We start from the raw sequence: 14,093 nt of genomic DNA, 5'->3' as shown, positions 1-14,093 counted from the left end.
TCTCGTTTATACAATCTTTCCCAACCTGAGAGGGTCGCTATGCGTGTTTATATCTCTGAGAGTCTGAGAAAAGGACACATACGACCCTCGAAGTCACCTGTTGCCGCTGGTTTTTTCTTTGTTAAGAAAAAAGATGGTTCTTTAAGACCTTGTCTGGATTTCAGGGAGCTGAACAGTATCACTATTCGTGATCCTTATCCGCTTCCTCTGATCCCGGACTTGTTTAACCAGGTTGTTGGGGCGAAAGTCTTTTCCAAATTAGACCTAAGAGGGGCATACAACCTGGTTAGGGTCAGAGAAGGAGACGAATGGAAGACAGCTTTCAATACCCCTGAGGGCCATTTTGAGAATTTAGTTATGCCTTTTGGTTTGATGAATGCCCCAGCCGTTTTTCAGCATTTCGTCAACAGCATTTTTTATCATTTAATGGGAAAATTTGTATTAGTGTATTTGGATGACATTTTGATTTTTTCTCCTGATTTCAAGACTCATAAGGAACACTTATGTCAGGTCTTACTCATCCTGCGGGAGAATAAATTATACGCGAAACTGGAAAAATGTGTGTTTGCGGTTCCAGAGATCCAATTTTTGGGGTTTCTTGTCTCCGCTTCTGGTTTTCGCATGGACCCCGAGAAGGTCCGCGCTGTGCTTGAGTGGGAGCTTCCTGAGAATCAGAAGGCGCTGATGCGTTTTTTGGGCTTTGCTAATTATTACAGGAAATTTATTTTGAATTATTCCTCTGTTGTTAAACCACTCACGGATATGACCAGAAAGGGGGTAGATTTTTCTTCCTGGTCGGTAGAGGCGCGTAAGGCCTTTTTTAATATCAAGGAGAGTTTTGCTTCCGCTCCCATCCTAGTACAACCTGATGTTTCGTTACCCTTCATAGTTGAGGTTGATGCTTCTGAGGTAGGGGTGGGTGCGGTCTTGTCTCAGGGTTCCTCTCCTGCCAAATGGCAACCGTGTGCCTTTTTCTCAAAGAAGCTCTCCTCCGCAGAGAGAAATTATGATGTGGGAGATAGGGAATTGTTGGCCATCAAGTTGGCTTTTGAGGAATGGCGCCATTGGCTAGAGGGAGCCAGACACCCTATTACCGTGTTTACTGACCATAAAAATCTGGCCTACTTGGAGTCAGCCAAGCGTCTGAACCCGAGACAGGCCAGATGGTCTTTGTTCTTTTCAAGGTTTAATTTTGTTGTTACGTTCCGCCCTGGGGTTAAGAATGTGAAGGCAGATGCCCTATCACGTTGTTTCCCGGGTGGTGGGAATTTTGAAGACCCGGGTCCCATTTTGGCTGAAGGTGTGGTGGTCTCTGCTCTTTTTCCTGAATTGGAGGCAGAGGTGCAGGCAGCCCAGTCAGAAGCTCCTGATCTTTGTCCTCCTGGGAGGTTGTTTGTGCCTCTCGCTTTGAGACACAAGATTTTTAAAGAACACCACGATACGGTCCTTGCTGGGCACCCGGGGACAAGAGCCACACTGGATCTCATTGCCCGGAGATTCTGGTGGCCTGCGCTTCGTAAGTTGGTTGAGGGTTTTGTGGCAGCTTGCGAGACTTGCGCTCGTGCCAAGGTCCCTCATTCACGGCCATCAGGTCCTCTCCTTCCTTTGCCCATTCCTTCCCGTCCTTGGACACATCTGTCCATGGACTTCATAACGGACTTGCCTCGTTCCTCGGGGAAGTCTGTGATTCTGGTGGTGGTGGACCGTTTTAGCAAAATGGTGCATTTTATCCCTTTTCCTGGTTTGCCCAATGCTAAGACGCTGGCGCAGGCATTTGTTGACCACATTGTCAAATTGCATGGGATTCCTTCAGACATAGTCTCTGATAGGGGCACGCAGTTTGTTTCCAGATTCTGGAAGGCCTTCTGTTCTCGCTTGGGGGTTCACTTGTCATTCTCTTCTGCTTTCCATCCGCAGTCGAATGGCCAGACAGAGCGTGTCAATCAGAATCTGGAGACATATCTGCGCTGTTTTGTGGCGGAGAATCAGGAGGATTGGTGTTCTTTTTTGTCCCTTGCTGAGTTTGCTTTAAATAACCGTCGTCAGGAGTCCTCTGATAAGTCACCATTTTTTGGTGCATATGGGTTTCATCCGCAGTTTGGGACTTTCTCTGTAGAGGGCTCTTCTGGTTTGCCTGATGAGGACAGATTCTCCTCGTCTTTGTCATCTATTTGGCAAAAGATTCAGGATAATCTAAAGAACATGAGTGAGAGATATAAGCGTGTGGCGGATAGGAGACGTGTGCCTGGTCCGGACCTGAATGTTGGTGATTTGGTGTGGCTGTCTACCAAGAATATCAAATTGAAGGTTCCCTCCTGGAAGTTGGGTCCTAGGTTTATTGGGCCTTACAAGATCCTGTCTGTCATCAATCCTGTTGCCTACCGTCTTGATCTTCCTCAGACTTGGAAGATCCATAATGTTTTCCATAAGTCCTTATTGAAACCTTATGTTCAACCTATTGTACCCTCGCCTTTGCCTCCTCCTCCGATTATTGTTGATGGAAATCTTGAATTTCAGGTCTCTAGGATTGTGGATTCTCGTCTTGTCCGCGGTTCCCTCCAGTACCTCGTTCATTGGGAGGGTTATGGTCCTGAGGAGAGGATGTGGGTCCCAGTGACGGACATTAAGGCCTCTCGTCTCATCAGGGCTTTCCATAGGTCCCATCCTGAGAAGGTGGGCCCTGAGTGTCCGGAGTCCACTCCTAGAGGGAGGGGTACTGTCACAACCAGACAGTTGAGAAGCTCTGACAGGAGCCGTCCAGATCCTCCTCCTTGAGTTTCTTTGTTTTGGTTTCTGTTTCTCACCTCGTTAGTCTATCTCAGCTGTCATGCAGTCAGACTGATTACCTCCCTTTTAAATTCCTCCCCATAAGGCAGTAGTGTGCGGCTGATACTTCTTCCTGGAGTGTGTGTGCATGCTGTCCCAGTTCCCTGTCCACAGTGGTCTGCAAGATAAGTTCTGTTTATGCATTTATGATTTTCTGTTTTCTGGATCCAGGTGACCCTGACTCCCTCCGTGTCTGTGTAGGGAGCCGGTGGTCGTGTCCCCTCACTATCGTAGGGCCTTCAGGTCTAAGATAGCCGAGGTACGTGGATATGCGCCCATCCACCTTTGGGGTGGTCGCATAGGCTGAGCAACAAGGGAGAGCGGCAGGTCGATTGCAGGGGTCTCCCTTTTGTTCCTTAGTTGTGGGTCCAGTGAGTCATTGTTTGTATTGTTTTATCTTGTTTCCTGTACACCATCCGTGACATCACCTGAGTCTGAGGACACCCGAGCTGGAAGTATGGAGTCCAGTGGCAGAGGCCCACAGAAGCAGGAGGCAGGTAGCGTGGTCGATCAGTCCGGGTCGGCAGCAGAGATGGCAGCGAGATAACGGCAGGAGTAGACGGAGACGTGGTCGGTGGTAAGCAGTGAGTCAATGCAGGCGGCAATTCAGCGAGGTCAAAACGGTCCAGGTTGGCAACGATGGTAAATCAGCAATAGCGGTGGAGGAGCAGAGAGGAAGCTTGCTACAGGCTTGGAGGCACAATAACCAGCAAAGGGCTGGGTTCAAGGGCTGGGTTTTATAGGGAAGTAGCAGGTACAAGAGATTGGAATAATCAGCAGGTCAAGGCAAGGACAAGAGAGGTAGTTAGAAGTTAGCTAGAGAACAGTCCAAGGAGAGATGGTAGCCTAGTGGGTAGAGCTACCGCCTGGGACATGACTGGCCACAGGTTTGAGTCCTGACAGTACTCCCCCCCTTCCAAGGTGACCTCCGGGCACCGCAGGGGAAGGCTTATCTGGGTGACTCAGATGGAACTCCCTGACAAGTCTGGGGGCATGAATGTTCTCCTCCGGTTCCCAGGAGTTGTCTTCTGGAGGATAACCTTTCCAGGAAATCAAGTATTGGATTTTGCCCCGGTGGAGTCTGGAGTCAAGGATCTTTGAGACAATGTACTCCTCTTCGCCTTGTACCCTTACTGGTGGTGGGGGGGAAGATGGCGGCCAGGGAAGGTGTTCTCTACAAACGGCTTGAGAAGGGAGCAATGGAAGACTGGGTGCACCCTGATGGAATGTGGGAGGTCCAGCCGGAAGGTGACTTCATTAATCCGGCCAGAGATCTGGAAAGGCCCCAAGTATTTTTGGCCCAATTTCTGAGCAGGTACCTTCAGTCTTAGGTTTCTTGTGGAGAGCCACACTTGATCTCCTATCTGAAAGTCCGGAGCGGGTCTACGACGTTTGTCTGTCGCCCGCTTAAAGCGTCTCTGAGCCTCAAGGAGATTATTTGAAATGTTCTCTTGTGCCTTTTGTAAATTTGCCAGGCGTTCGGCCACAGCTGGAAGCGTGGAGGTGATGGGCAGGCGTGGGATGAAAGCTGGATGCAGGCCAGTGTTGGCGTAGAAAGGACTGTAATGGGTGGAACTGTGTTCCGCATTATTGTAGGAAAACTCGGCTGTAGGAAGGTGGTCCAACCAGTCATCCTGCAAATGAGTGATGAAACAACGTAGGTACTGCTCGAGGGTCTGGTTTGTTCTCTCTGTCTGCCCATTAGACTGGGGATGGAAAGGGGAGGACAGGTTTACCGTGATCCTAAGGGCTAGGCAGAAGTCTTTCCAGAATTTAGAGGTGAATTGCACTCCTCGGTCAGAGACCACATCATCCGGAACCCCGTGTAACCTAAAGATTTCACGGAAAACTAGGTCAGCCGTTTGTTTGGCGGTGGGTAGGCCCTTGCAGGGAATGAAATGGGCCATCTTGGTAAGGCGGTCCACGACGACCAGGATGGTGTTCATCCCTTTTGAAGGGGGTAGGTCAACCACAAAGTCCATAGAAATTGAACCCCAAGGGCGGGAGGGGATGGGGAGTGGTCGCAGCAGCCCCACGGGTGAAGAGTGGGGAGTCTTGTTGCGGGCACAGACCGTGCATGAGGAGACAAACCTTTTAGTATCTTTCTTATACGTCGGCCACCAGAAGGAGCGGGACAGGAGTTCCTGGGTCTTTCTTGTACCTGGATGGCCAGCCAACTTGGTATCGTGGTTATATTTTAGTACATCGAGCCGTGCCATTTCTGGTACGTACAGTTGTCGACCCAGGAATACCCAGAATCCACCCTTGAGGGTGAGGTTGACGTCTTCTGCTGGGTGGGTGAGGAAGGGGTCCTTTTCATAAGCCTTCTTGATTGACCCCAGGAGTTCCTTTGGGTAAGTAGCTCCTAAGTCCTTTTTCTCGGGTAGAATGCTGGCTTGGCCCTTGTTGTCCTGTGAAGGTTCAGAGAACACCCTGGAAAGGGCATCTGCTTTGCCATTCTTTGACCCAGGGCGATATGTAATAATGAAATTGAATCGAGAAAAAAAAAAACTCCATCTGGCTTGTCTGGCGGAAAGCCTCTTGGCAGAACGGATGAATTCGAGGTTTCGGTGGTCAGTGAACACAGTTATGGGATTGATGGCCCCCTCCAATAGATGTCTCCACTCCGAGAAGGCATCTTTGATTGCCAGTAACTCCTTATTCCCAATGTCATAGTTCCTCTCTGCGGGGGACATTTGGCGAGAGAAGAAGGCGCAAGGGTGTAAAAGCATCTTTTCTCCCGTACGTTGTGATAGGACAGCGCCTACTGCAGTGTCGGAAGCATCCACTTTGATTGTGAATGGCAGTTCAGGATTAGGATGGATCAGAATTGGAGCAGACGTGAAGAGGGATTTAAGCTTGGTGAAGGCTTCCTGTGCTTCAGATGTCCAGGAAAAGGGCACAGTCTTTTTGGTTAACTGGGTAATTGGAGTAATGATTTTTGAGAAGTTCCGAATGAATTTTCGGTACAAGTTGGCGAAGCCGACAAACCTCTGTATTTCTTTTTCGTTCTTAGGGGGAGGCCAATCCATTACAGCCTGAATTTTCAGAGGATCCATACTCAGCCCTTCCAGGGAGATAATGTAACCGAGAAACTGGGTGGTGGTCTGTTCGAACTCGCATTTCTCGAGCTTGATGTAAAGGGACTGCTCGCAAAGTCTTTATAACACCCTGCGGACATGTTCGCGATGTTGATCAAGATTTTCCGAGAAAATTAAAATATCGTCCAGGTATACCACTACGAAGAGATCCAGCATGTCCCTAAGGACGTCATTAATGAAATGTTGGAAAGTGGCTGGGGCATTGCAAAGTCCGAAGGGCATAACTAAGTATTCAAAATGTCCATATCGTGTGCGAAAGGCGGTCTTCCATTCATCCCCGGGGCGAATGCGAACCAGATTATAGGCCCCTCGAAGATCGAGTTTCGTAAAGACGCCCGGAGTCTCTCGAGAAGTTCCGAAATCAGGGGGAGAGGGTAACGTTTTTTTACCGTAACATCATTCAGCTTGCGGTAGTCAATGCAAGGGCGTAGAGAGGAGTCTTTTTTCTCCATGAAGAAGAAGGGTGCTCCCGCGGGGGAGGTGGATTGTCGAATGAAGCCCTTCTTTAGGTCCTCGTCCAAGTAGTCCTTCAGGGCCTTGAGTTCAGGCTCCGAGAGGGAGTAGATGCTGCCGAAGGGTATTTCAGCCCCAGGTAATAATTCAATCGGGCAGTCGTATGGTCGATGCGGGAAAAGCTTGTCTGCGTTTTTTTTTTCCGCAGACATCCTGAAACTCGCTATATTGTGGAGGCAACGGCTCCTTGACCGTTGGTTCCGAGATGATAGATACTTTGGGTGTTGGGGAAGCAGGTTCATGCAGACAGTTCGAACAGCAGAACTCGGATGTGAACCGCAGACAGCCGGTTTCCCACTCCACCGAAGTGTTGTGAGTGGCGAACCACGGGATGCCCAAGATTACCGGAAACTTGGGGGAGGCAATTAAAGAGAAGTGGATCGTCTCGTGGTGGTCGGTTTTAACGTGGAGCTGTAAATCTGTGGTCTGATGTGTAACGGGTCCCGAGGAGAGTGGGGACCCATCCACCGTTTCCAGATCGATAGGGGCTGTCTTGGTTACAAGCGGAATGTTGTTCTCGTGAGCAAAAGTTTGATCCATAAAATTGTCGCCAGCCCCGGAGTCGAGCATTGCAGAACAGAGAAGTTGTCGATCCCCGATGGTAATGACAATTGGAACGGTGAAGTGGGACCCGGTGGCTGCTAACTCAGTTGTCTCTGCCGTCACCGGTGGGATTGCGGCCTGCCGCTGCTCTCGCAGTTTAGTGACGGCAATGGTTCTGCGGGATTTGTTGGGGCATTTGATGGCAATGTGCCCTGGCTCCCCACAGTAGAGGCAGAGGCCTTTGGCCAGTCGTCATTCTTTTTCTGCTACGGACAGAGTCTTGCGCACTGCGTCAACCAGCATCGGCTCGATGGGAGGTTTCGGCGATCTGCTGGGTAGTAGAGTGAGTGGGTCTGTCGCCTTGGAACCAGAGCCTTTCTTTCCTTCTCTCGGTGAGCCTCTGATCAATACGGACACACACCTGAATGAAGTCGTCCAAATCATCCGGGGCTTCAAGTCTGGCAAGTTCATCTTTGATTGCCTCCGATAGACCTCGCCGAAATTGGCTCCTTTGAGCAGCTGGGTTCCAGTTGGTGTCTGAGACCCAACGGCGGAACTCGGCGGCGTACTCGGCGACAGAGCGTCTTCCCTGTCGAAGACTGTGTAGTCTTGCCTCAGCTGTCGCACAGCGATTGGGGTCATCAAAGACCTGGCTCATAGCTGTGATGAAAACATCCAGATCGTGCAGCAGACGGCTATCGATTTCCACGCCAGGGCCTCGTCCGTCAGGAGGTTAACAATGAACAATACTTTCTTCTCGTCAGTGGAAAAGGGGGCCGGATGCATCCGGAAGTAGATACGGCACTGATTGAGAAAGCCCCGGTACTGGCGACGATCTCCATTGAATTTTGAGGGTAGTGGCATGCGGGTGTCTGCAGCCGCGCCGCATATGTCCAGGAGTTGCCGTTGGAGCTCAATGATCTCCCCCTGTTGACTCTGTACCAGGCCTTGGATTTGCGAAAATTTCTCCTGGTAGGTGGTGCCGAACTCTTGCAGCTCAGACACCTGCTTGCGCAGGGTGGCCACTGCGGACTCCATTTTTTTTTAGGCTGGTTATTCTGTTATGAAGTAGTGTCAATCGAGGCTCACCTGAGTGTGAAGACACCCGAGCTGGAAGTATGGAGTCCAGTGGCAGAGGCCCACAGAAGTAGGAGGCAGGTAGCGTGGTCGATCAGTCCGGGTCGGCAGCAGAGATGGCAGCGAGATAACGGCAGGAGTAGACGGAGACGTGGTCGGTGGTAAGCAGTGAGTCAATGCAGGCGGCAATTCAGCGAGGTCAAAAACGGTCCGGGTTGGCAACGATGGTAAATCAGCAATAGCGGTGGAGGAGCAGAGAGGAAGCTTGCCACAGGCTTGGAGGCACAATAACCAGCAAAGGGCTGGGTTCAAGGGCTGGGTTTTATAGGGAAGTAGCAGGTGCAAGAGATTGGAATAATCAGCAGGTCAAGGCAAGGACAAGAGAGGTAGTTAGAAGTTAGCTAGAGAGCAGTCCAAGGAGAGACGGTAGCCTAGTGGGTTCGAGTCCTGACAGCATCTGTCAGTGTGAGATACACGCGTTAAATACTGCTGTTCTAGTGTGTTATTAAAAAAACACAAATTTTTGGCCAAATAGGAAATTTGCAGCCTTAGCTGCATCTGTCAGTGTGAGATACACGCTTGAAATACTGCAATAATATTCAAGGTTTAAAAAAACACCCATTTTTGGCAATACCCTACATCTGGGGCCTATGCTGCATTTCTTAGTGTGACATACAACTGTTCACATGGTGCAGTACTGCGTGGTGGCCTTTGTTTTTGTGGCGCTGTGCTGGTGGGTTGGTCGGACCCAGTGCCATGGGTGGCATTGTCAGACAGCAGAGTTGCTGTTTGACTCCTGGGTCCCACCGCCTACTAGGACAGTGCCGCTTTGTCACCACATTGTTGCTGCGCCTTTTTGTCAGAGTAGGTCCCACTCAAAGAGGCTACCTTGACGTGGTGAGTGGGCTTATGCCTTTTGATCAAAATGTAAACTAATGCCTCTTGTACAGCATGCAGTATGGGGGGCTGTACACTTTAATATAGCGCTGAGAAGCGAGTTTAATTAGATCAAAGCATAGCATTGTGGATGTGCGATCCAGTTCTGTTTTTCTCCCCCTGATAATTGTTATTTGAATCTTCCTTCTTTACTACTGGTATCAGCACTCCTCCCATTCGGCACAGGGGGTTTTAATCACAGAAGTCTGCATATAAGTGGTCATTGACCTGTAGCTCCTGATAGTAATGGACATGTTGTGTTAGACAACAGTTCACACAGTGCAGTACTGCGTGGTGGCCTTTGTTTTTGTGGCGCTGTGCTGGTGGGTTGGTGAGACCCAGTGACATGGGTGTCATTATCAGACAGCAGAGTTGCTGTTTGACTCCTGGGTCCCGCCGCCTACTAGGGCAGTGCCGCATTGTCGCTGTGCCTTTTTGTCAGAGTAGGTCCCACTCAAAGAGGCGACCTTGACGTGGTGAGTGGGCTTATGCCTTTTGATCAAAATATACACTAATAGAGATGGCCTTGCGGTTCGCGCGGCGGTCGTTTCGAGGCTAACTTTGCGTGTTCGCGATTCGCCGAACATGCAAATATATGGAGAAATTCATATTCTTTTACATTGTAAAGAACTTTGATCCATGACACATCCATCAGATGGTACAGGACAGCCAATTGAGACATTTCAGCACATGGACATACCCCCTACCTTATAAATAAACCTGATCTGGCTGCCATTTTATATTCAGTGTTTTGCCAGTGTAGGCAGAGGTTGCTGTGTGGAGCAGGGACAGGCTGTTAGACACACTAAACGCTAGCTAATAGGGCCACAAAAGTCATTTTAAGCACTAGAATAGGTGTGCTATCGATATGTGTGATACACAGAGGGGTGCGATATACTTATAATATACTTTTATAATGAGTCAAAAACACATAGATCTACACTCACCTAATAAATTATTAGGAACACCAGTTCTATTTCTCATTAATGCAATTATCTAATCAACCAATCACATGGCAGTTGCTTCAATGCATTTAGGGGTGTGGTCCTGGTCAAGACAATCTCCTGAACTCCAAACTGAATTTCAGAATGGGAAAGAAAGGTGATTTAAGCAATTTTGATCGTGGCATGGTTGTTGGTGCCAGACGGGCCAGTCTGAGTATTTCACAATCTGCTCAGTTACTGGGATTTTCACGCACAACCATTTCTAGGGTTTACAAAGAATGGTGTGAAAAGGGAAAAACATCCAGAATGCGGCAGTCCTGTGGGCAAAAATGCCTTGTGGATGCTAGACGTCAGAGGAGAATGGGCCGACTGATTCAAGCTGATAGAAGAGCAACGTTGACTGAAATAACCACTCGTTACAACCGAGGTATGCAGCAAAGCATTTGTGAAGCCACAACACGCACAACCTTGAGGCGGATGGGTTACAACAGCAGAAGACCCCACCGGGTACCACTCATCTCCACTACAAATAGGAAAAAGAGGCTACAATTTGCACGAGCTCACCAAAATTGGACTGTTGAAGACTGGAAAAATGTTGCCTGGTCTGATGAGTCTCGATTTCTGTTGAGACATTCAAATGGTAGAGTCCGAATTTGACGTAAACAGAATGAGAACATGTATCCATCCTCTGATGGCTACTTCCAGCAGGATAATGCACCATGTCACAAAGCTCGAATCATTTCAAATTGGTTTCTTGAACATGACAATGAGTTCACTGTACTAAAATGGCCCCCACAGTCACCAGATCTCAACCCAATAGAGCATCTTTGGGATGTGGTGGAACGGGAGCTTCGTGCCCTGGATGAGCATCCCTCAAATCTCCATCAACTACAAGATGCTATCCTGTCAATATGGGCCAACATTTCTAAAGAATGCTATCAGGACCTTGTTGAATCAATGCAATGTAGAATTAAGGCAGTTCTGAAGGCAAAAGGGGGTCCAAAACCGTATTAGTATGGTGTTCCTAATAATTCTTTAGGTGAGTGTATATAGTGATCACCTGAAAGTCAGGGGCCTAAGGGCTAGGGGCTTACTAGGGTCATTTTTATATAGGGTAAGGTTCCGGATGGGGTCGCTCTTATCAGGGCGGGTGGTCTGTGGTTAGGCTATCAGGGCCAGAATAGCACCCCCCTGTAGGGAAATATCAGGGACAGTTCTTTGCCCACCCTGTCCTTCAATACCACAATCATCATCTAGCCCAGGGATGGATGTTTCATCAGCAGCACCTGGAATGGCCCAAGATATCTCGGCTCTAGTCCCGTCCTCGGATGTTTCTTTAGCACGACCCAATCACCTGGTTGACTAGAATGAACATTGGTTATTCAGCCTGGGTCCAGGAGAGACTCCCGAACCCGGTGGTGGACATCGGGTGATAACCCGTGGGGCTGCCTAGGGGCATCCCTGATGGAATAAAAGGCTACAGCGGAACATTCAGGCCATGGATCGGCCGTGATTTTTTCTTTGCAAAAACCTGACCCAAGTACCGTCAAAGAAAAGGCAGTCGTGATAGTTCTTGAAGTGATTCCCTACTAGGTTAGAAAATTGATTGACAGTTGAGAGACTAGAATGGTTAGTAAAAAGTTTGAAGATTGTTGTTTTCTGCACCACTTCCCCCCTTCTCATCGTCCTTAAAACCAGGACGAAGAAAAGCTGGATTCAACATGGTGCATCGTCTCAAGGTTAGATAGAGAGATGAAGGAGGGATGAGAGAGAAAGAGAGAGAAAGAAAGAGAGAGAGAAGCGACCCTGTCAGTAGTGGAGGTGGAAGTGACAGTTGGAGACTTTGTGTTTCAGCAGGCCCGGGTTTAGTGGATCTGGCCTGTTTCAATAAAGTCAGCACAGATAGAGCGTCCTCTGCTTCCCTAACCTCATTTTTCCCCTCAGGCCAGGTGTACTTCACTCGGTTCTTCCAGATTGAAACCGTGTTCGGTACGCCCTGCTTAATTACCATGATTAACTTTTGCGGCCACCATTGCGCTACTTCTAATGTTTTTGTCGACTGGAGCCTGGGCCTGTTCCCATCTCCATACATCAAAAATACCTTCCAGAGGGATATTCCAATTATTTCCCTTGGACCACCTACTCCGTTCTTTAAGGGGCTTTGTGGCCTTCACGCCATAACTAGATCTCATGTACTGAGCAGCCGTCTGACCCCACAAGGGGACTATTTTTTCCCTCCCTAGCATGGATCTGCCACAACCCATCCTTGGTTAACCAAGCTTTACCAGTGTTGCCTGCGTCCAGGGACACACTTTTGACCATACACGGAGGGTACTGCCCGGCTCCTTCTTAAGGTACGTCTGTCCGACCACAACTTTTACACAGCCTATGTCGGACAGCTAGAAATCTTGTGCACTGAGAGCAGCCTATTGCTACTCTCGATGCTATTTCCACTCCCACAGAGGCTTTAGGCCAGAGCTCCTTTTGCTGGATTCCCAGTATGCCTCCTAAAGGGCTATACACACAGCTGAGCTACGCCTGTGTTTGTCCAGCTAAGGCTACCTAATAAATGAGACCCGCTTTTCTCCAGCTTATTGTGGCTCCTCCCGTCAATCTCCTGCTGATAAAGTACAAATAAATATGGGGTTAACCTCTGGTTGTTAAAGAGAGAAGAGTCCTGGAGTGGAGAACTGTCACTTGGAAAAGAGAAATAGAAGGAAAGAATGCTAATGCTAAGATCGAATATAGAACTGCAAAAAAAAGGTAAATATAAATTAATCAAGGAAATACCCAAACAAAAATAGACAAAAATGACTAAAGATGACTAAAACCGAAAAAGATGCCAAAATATGAAAAAGGAAAAAACTGATTACAACAATAAAAACCTAAAAATAAAAATGGGTTAGTAAAAGAAAACCTGTAAAAATGAGAAAAAAAAAACTAAGAAAACTCCAGTTCCAGGAAGTCTTGCTATATACATTGAGATTCAGTAAAAAGTAAATGTTAACTTAAACCCAAAACTCAAATACAAAAAAACAAAAAAAACTTGGAACACATACAATTGTATAGGAATAAATTAACACATCAATGTCTTGGAGGGTTCGCCTGAAACCGTAAACACTGGCAGGAGAATTTCTTCCCACCCAGTCATTGCAATGCTAATTTGCCCAGCCTCAAACCAACTTCAGATTCATTTTACCAAAGAAGCAGGATTTAACATTACAAGGTCCCCAAAACCGGTTTCCAGGGGAAGGGAAAAGTCAATTTAAATTAGGTCTTAGAGTTCCTCTATTTAAAAAAAAAAAATGAAAACAGTAAAATGATTTACAAAGACCTCAATAACATCTCTTAATTTACCCTTCTCTGGCACACAAAATTAGAAACTCGGTTGAATTCCAGGAACCGATCTCTTTCCTCTCTGAGCTTCACATTTTCACATTTTAACTGTTCATATTGGGATTTAAAATCTGCTTCATTGTTCAATGACCTTGGCTCTCCCTGGCTTCTATGCCTTTGCAAAGAACCATGTCTGGGACCATTACCCCACCTTGCTGAATAAACCACTTTACTTCTAAATGTGGTTCTGCGGTCCACATGCGGTGGGGCTGCTCCCCCAATAAAAAACACGCTACAGTGTTAGGGGTTGAGCAGCTCCCCCAGATTTGCCACTATATTTCTGTGTTTGTGTCTTTTTTTATATGTAGTGTATGTGCCTTTACCTGGCATTCAAACACTCTCTTTTGCACCTGGAAACCTCCATCACATGGTCTGATATGGGTGTGGCTTACAGGCTTGCTTTGTTCACATTGCACTAGTGGTCCTGCTAGGCGGTTGTGTGGAAGCTTGACTGTGAGCTGTATTACATCACCTTCAGACCTTGTTCACACCATAGTTAGCGTAGTGGTAGGACCCCTTGCCATGCTGAGTGACCGTGACGTGGCGCATGATGGGCTCCGATATTTTCCTGACATGAATAAATTGGCAAAAGTCTCAGCTTTTAATATCTGCATTTATGACTAGCCAGTATAGTCAGTGGCATATCCGTTTGGTGCATTTTTTCTGTGATTTATATGATTATATTTTCATCCACACAATGCTCCGTTTTGTGTAGGATGCCTTTGTGGTGCATGTGGACCGAGCCGACATCCTCCAC

This window comes from Bufo bufo, chromosome 8, assembly GCF_905171765.1.
Source record: "Bufo bufo chromosome 8, aBufBuf1.1, whole genome shotgun sequence".
NCBI classification, from domain to species: Eukaryota; Metazoa; Chordata; class Amphibia; order Anura; family Bufonidae; genus Bufo; species Bufo bufo.
The sequence above is the reverse complement of the archived record's forward strand: the minus strand, read 5'-3'. Positions refer to the sequence as shown.